Below are 5,506 nucleotides of genomic sequence, written 5' to 3'. Positions count from 1 at the left end.
AAAAAGTTTAAAAAAGAATACATAAGCATTGGAAATTTCTTTTTAAGATTTTATTTATTTATTTGAGAGAGAGAGAGAGAAAGAGTGGTGGGAGGGGCAGAGAGAGAGAGAATCTCAAGCAGACTCCCAGCTGAGCATGGAGCCCAATGTGGAGCTCAATCTCATGACCCTAAGATCGTGACCCGAGCTGAAATCAAGAGTAGGATGATGCTCAGTCTTCTGAGCCACCCAGGTGCCCCAAGCACGGGCAATGTTTAAACCTAATAGTAATAAGTATGCTTTGGAAAGACAGATATGGAAGAATTTCCAATTCATGTGATTCTATGGCACATTTTTTTGGACTACTCCCCTGTTTTAGACGTAGAATCGCGGTGAAGTAAGATACTGCAGCAGTAAGCTATCCACTTGCCCTCTCCCATGATCTGGTATGATTCTTCCTGCGGTTCTTACTCCCCGTTAATTTGTAAAATGAGTATCATTTCAAGGCCAGGTATTAGGTGGCTCAGTACCAGAGCTATTTTTTAAATGTCTGTACCTCTGATGTGTTTTTTCTTCCTTTACCTATTTATTCCAAAAACTTCTTAAATTCCAGTTCATTGTGTCTGAAAGCTCCGATCGAGCACATTTCTCTACTTAATAGTGCGGCAGCTGTATCCCTGATATGGGGTCTCGGCTCACGCGGGTCAGGAGCAGAACCAGACCATGGGAGCAGGTGTTGCTCAGCTCAGGAAGGGGCGCACAGTGGGGTCACGGGTAGACTGTGAGACGTGGAACCCGGCAATGGGCATTAGGGATGCAGCTATAGGCTTGGGGTTTCGAGAGCAGGCTTTGGGGCCCTTCAAGACTTAGGGGACAAGGCAAGATCCCAGTCCTGGAGAAACCAAGGGATGGGGACACAAGAACTCAGAGTTGGAGTGGGGACAGGATGGGGTTCAGGTGCTAAAATGCTCATACCAAACAGAACATTGGTCTCCAAAAAGAAACGCAGACACCCCTTCTTTGAGAAGGAATTGGGGAGGTCAGTGTAGGATGAGGGCAGAATCCATGTTATCGCACACCACCTCCTGAGCTCGTAACTCCTTCAGCCGTGTGGTTACCCTTGATCTTTGCTTTCGCTGTCCTCATCCACCGCCGACTTCCGCATGGACCAGCCATTTAGAGCTGTGTAGACTCAGCACAAGGCTGTCCTCTGTGACCACAGGGGCCTTGAATGCTCATCTTGGCTGGATGGGAAGACTGACCGTTACAACTGGTATCCAGCTGACGTGGAAGCCAGATAGCGAAGACTAAACTTAGCAAAGTCTGAACTCGTGGGCTACAAGAATAAATCTGAAATATCGCCAAAAGTTATTTGATGATCACCGCAGTGGTATCACGAGAAAAACTTAGAAGTCAGTTCTTACATTTAACATTTCGCTGTAGAGACAATAATTTCTCTTGTGATCACTAAACCACTTTACGAGATTAGCCACTCACGGTCAGCTGAACTCAGTGGGGAGGTGAGATTTTTTTGGCTTAGCTTTGCCAGGGCAAGGACCCGTGTTGCAAATGTTGTCACTGTGGGGTCTCGCGATTGGATTGGGGGTGCACCGTATGTGGGGTGACCCAACTGGGTAGAGGCCAGGGGCAAGGGCAGTGAGAGAAGCCCCCCAAGGCAGAACAGAGGAGATGGAAGGTTGTTGACTACACCAGAAGGGAGCGATGGGCAGGACAGCCAGGGAGAGGCTGTCTGCCACAGGGCCGTGGTGCCGTCTACAGTTAAGGGGGGAGGTGCGGAGGTAGGGACCCTATGGAATTTTCCTTTTTGTAAGTAAGGCATTCACCGGCCAGTGTTTACGGATGTTTTGAAGTAGGTCATCTAGCGGACCTGTTTGTGTTCATCCAGCGGTCTGGGGCTGCCTGTGGCCCTTCCCACCTCACTCAGACTTTCACCATCCACAGTGGTTGCCTAAAAGTGGTCTCAACAGTCACCATGTTAGGAAGCTTCCCTTCCCCTCCAGTGGCAAGTTAACTCCTTAAGTTCTTAAAGTTTTTTTTTTTTTTTACTTTTCTTATTTTATTTTTTTAAAAGATTTTATGTATTTGTCAGAGAGCAAGAGATAGCACAAGCCGGGGGAATGGGAGAGGGTCAAGCAAGGAGGCAGATGTGGGGCTCGATCCCAAGACCCTGGGATCACGACCTGAGCTGAGGGCAGACACTTAACGACTGAGCCACCCAGGCGTCCCCCGAACTTAAAGATGGAGCAGTGGTAATAATGCGAGTTCTCTGAAGCAGTCCTGCAAGCGAAGACCCGTGCCATACTTTGAAATTTAACACACTTCCTCAGAGTTTTTTTTTTTTTTTATTACACATTGATGTATACTCGTATTGAAAATCAGCATGCAGGCACAACCGTAACTGAGGACAGCGTTCCCTATACTCCCGGCATCCCCATCTGATCGGAGTTAATGATAACCTAGATGCTTTAGACTGGCGTGCTCGAAAAGATGAAGAAGTTGGCTCCTTGACCTTGCCCGGGCGTACCTGACTACATGGCTGAATCACAGACTTTGGCCCAAAGCCGAGACCACAGCTCAGCGTGCCTGCAGCCTTATCTGTTGCCTGGTATTGTTCAAGAAAGCTTTCCTGGTCTTCTTGCTGCACACTTTTTGGGAAGGTTGAGTCCACAGAAGGACTGACTTAGCTAACTTTATGTTTTAGCAAGAGCCTTTAGCCTGAGTGATACATCAACTAAACCTTTCTTTGCTTATCTACAGATCATGCATTGTTTCCTAGAAACACTCAGAGCCAAGCCCTCTTGCCCAACCTCCCCACCCCACCCCCATAATACACTCCCTCTGAACATCTGGAAACATCTGTAGCTGGCACCCTTGGGTCTGTACATAATCGAGTGTTACAGACCACGGGGTCTCCCTTCTATTGATCAATGGCCCTAAAATTCCTGTACAACTCATCAGGCTAGTCAGAAACCTCAGAGCCATTTTTGGACGAGGGTCTGCCTTCTACCCCCAGGTGGCTGGCCTCCTGGAGAAAACTCAGATTCTTTTCCAATCAGAACCCGTTTCTTGAGTGTTGGCTTTTCCAGGGACAGCAGCCAAACCTGGGTTTTGGGTATGGAGGTGAGGATCACCAGGATTCAGAGCACACTCCGGGGGACACTGCCAGGAGTGTCTCCTCGCGGGTGGCTCAGACCCCACAGCTTGACGCGTTTATAGGGACCCGCAGAGGCAGAACCTGTCCCGTGTCCACACACCGTGGGAGCGACGCCCGACACCAAGCCGGCCATCGATGTGTTTCTGCTGAACAGGAGAGCAAGCCAACAAAGGAACAGGAATGAGCAGGAGACTGCGGCAAGGTCAGCATTTATGACCCGCGGCGGTTAGAGGCCCCCGAGGACATTCCGTCCTGACCTGTCTGGAAGCAGAGGGTTTGACCTTGTGATTTAACTGAGATCTTTTCAACCTCTGACAGCTTTGCTAGAAAATCCACCAGAGGTGCCCAGGCCTCGGAGGGAACGTTTCAGAAACCGCAGGACGCCCACTCCATCAGAGAGCCCTGGAAGCAACAGCAGGACAGGGGCGGCATTTCCAGAGCCTTCCTCAGGGGGAGGGGGAAGGAGTGCGTGTGCACCCGGAAGGCTCGTGATGCTTGGCTTTCCGTGACAGCCCCAGCGAGCAGGCTTCTTAAATTGCGGGCTGAACAGCTCTGACTCACCGCCTGACTCGGTCCTGCTCTATTTTCCATTATAGAAACCTTATCTTGTGCGTCAAGATCCGAGATAAAAACGTGAGAATCTGAGAGGGTGGGAGCAGGGAGGGGGTTGGGCTGTGTGGGAGGAAGGGAAGAGGGACAGACGCCCTCATCGACACCCCCCACCCCTTTGCCTGGGAGGGTGTCTCCCGCCGGAACGCAGAGCCCTGTTCCCTTACTGTGGCTGCTGGTGGCCCAGGGAAGAACCTCCTCCAGGGCGGGAGCTGCTCCCACGCCCCGGGGCCATCCCACAGGCTCCATGACTCCTGGATGCAGGCTCAGTCCCCCAAACCAGCTCCTGATCCCTGACTCCTGACTCCGGGGTGGCTTTTGTAAGGGCAAATATAAACGCAAAATAAGAAGTTTAATTCTCCCAGGGGGATGGGAGGGGGGAAAGACTCCCCCACTTTTCCTTTTTCTTTGCAGAATTCCTTTTTCCATCCTCCTCAAATGCTCCTACATCTTTTTTTATGGGCCACAGAAGCCACTGGCCAGTCTTACAACTCAGGATTGTGTCCTGAAAGACCTGGGGGTCATCTCTTTGTACGTAATCATCAAGGAATACCCCATTTCCCCCAGGGGAAGATGCGCCTACTTTCTCCCCACTCGACCTTGTGAAAGCTGCCTGATGCAAATGCAAAAGATTTATCCGTTTAGCTACGGAAGACAGACAGACAGACAGACAGCGTTTCTCTTTGCAACTCCTCCCGATGCTGGCCTGGGATTCTCATCACGGTTCTGGTTTAATGTGGGTCAGTGATACACCTGTTGGCTTTCTCGTCTACCTTTGCAGAGGGGGTTTGGGGGGTCAGGAGTCAATTTGGTTTTTAATTGTATTCCCCACACTTTGTCCCACACCAGGGACATGATTTTCACATCAAAGACAAGTGGGGAGACGAGAAATTCTATTGACCCAACGAAGGTGGTGCAGACCCAGCCTTCGGCAGCTTGTCTCCCAGATTCCTGGCCCCTGCTGTTCCCCCCACAGTGGGCTTTGAACTGAACAGAGCCCTGGGAACAGGATTTCATTAGTGACGTGAAAGAGCTGGGGAAAGCTGGTGATGGTCCCTGGAGCACCAGATCCATCTCCAACCTGAGAGGTCAGGGAACGATCCAGTGTGGTGACAGTCCTCTGAACTGTGTCACCCAGGGCGGCCTTAAATCCCTTGTTCAGTCCTGGGTTTGTGGCCTGCCCAGGGCTGTGGCTGTCCTCTCAGCAATTAAGGAGTCCCTCCCGCCATATAGGACCTAACTACCTGCTCCGAGATCCTCCCATCCCGGAACAGCCAGGGAACCTCCCCCTGAATCACACCCCAGAACTCGCATGAATTGGAGCGGCCTAAGCGTTAACCAGCATCTTCTACAGAGATGCAGAGCCGTCTGGGAAGGCCCTGCAGGCGTCCCCACACTTTAATCAGTTCGCCATTTGCAGATGTCCACCGGGACCTTGCACTTGGAGTTTTAGAAGGAGAAGGTGAGGGCTGAAGAAAGGTTGTTGAAGGAAGAAGCTGATTTGAGGCTGGGCACATAAGCAGATGCATCGGGAGGGAGGGGCAGCTCGGAAGCCAGCCTGCGGTGCAAGTCAGCCCTGAAGGCGGCCACTGCCTCTAAGCAACCAGCCCAGGGAGCTCGACAACAACCACTGAGCAGTTGGGGAAAAATGGCCAGGACCTGACAAAGAGCTGCACGCTTCCCTTTTGGACCCACTTACAACTTAATACCAATCAGAGAAAACCAAACATGTGCCCTAACCCA

At 51.1% G+C, this 5,506-nt stretch overlaps 1 long non-coding RNA gene across 1 annotated transcript; it reads left to right on the top strand.

Annotated features, from left to right (window-relative positions):
• The first annotated feature begins 2,853 nt into the window (after nucleotides 1-2,853).
• On the top strand, nucleotides 2,854-4,424 carry LOC309848743. Its single transcript, XR_014303254.1, has 3 exons — nucleotides 2,854-3,356; nucleotides 3,473-3,787; nucleotides 4,178-4,424. It is a non-coding gene; the product is annotated as an uncharacterized lncRNA (long non-coding RNA).
• The last annotated feature ends 1,082 nt before the right edge of the window (nucleotides 4,425-5,506 follow it).

This window comes from Mustela nivalis (assembly GCF_964662115.1).
Source record: "Mustela nivalis genome assembly, chromosome: 15".
In the NCBI taxonomy this organism is placed as follows: Eukaryota; Metazoa; Chordata; class Mammalia; order Carnivora; family Mustelidae; genus Mustela; species Mustela nivalis.
Note: the sequence above shows the minus strand (reverse complement) of the source record. Positions and strands in the feature narration are given on the sequence as shown.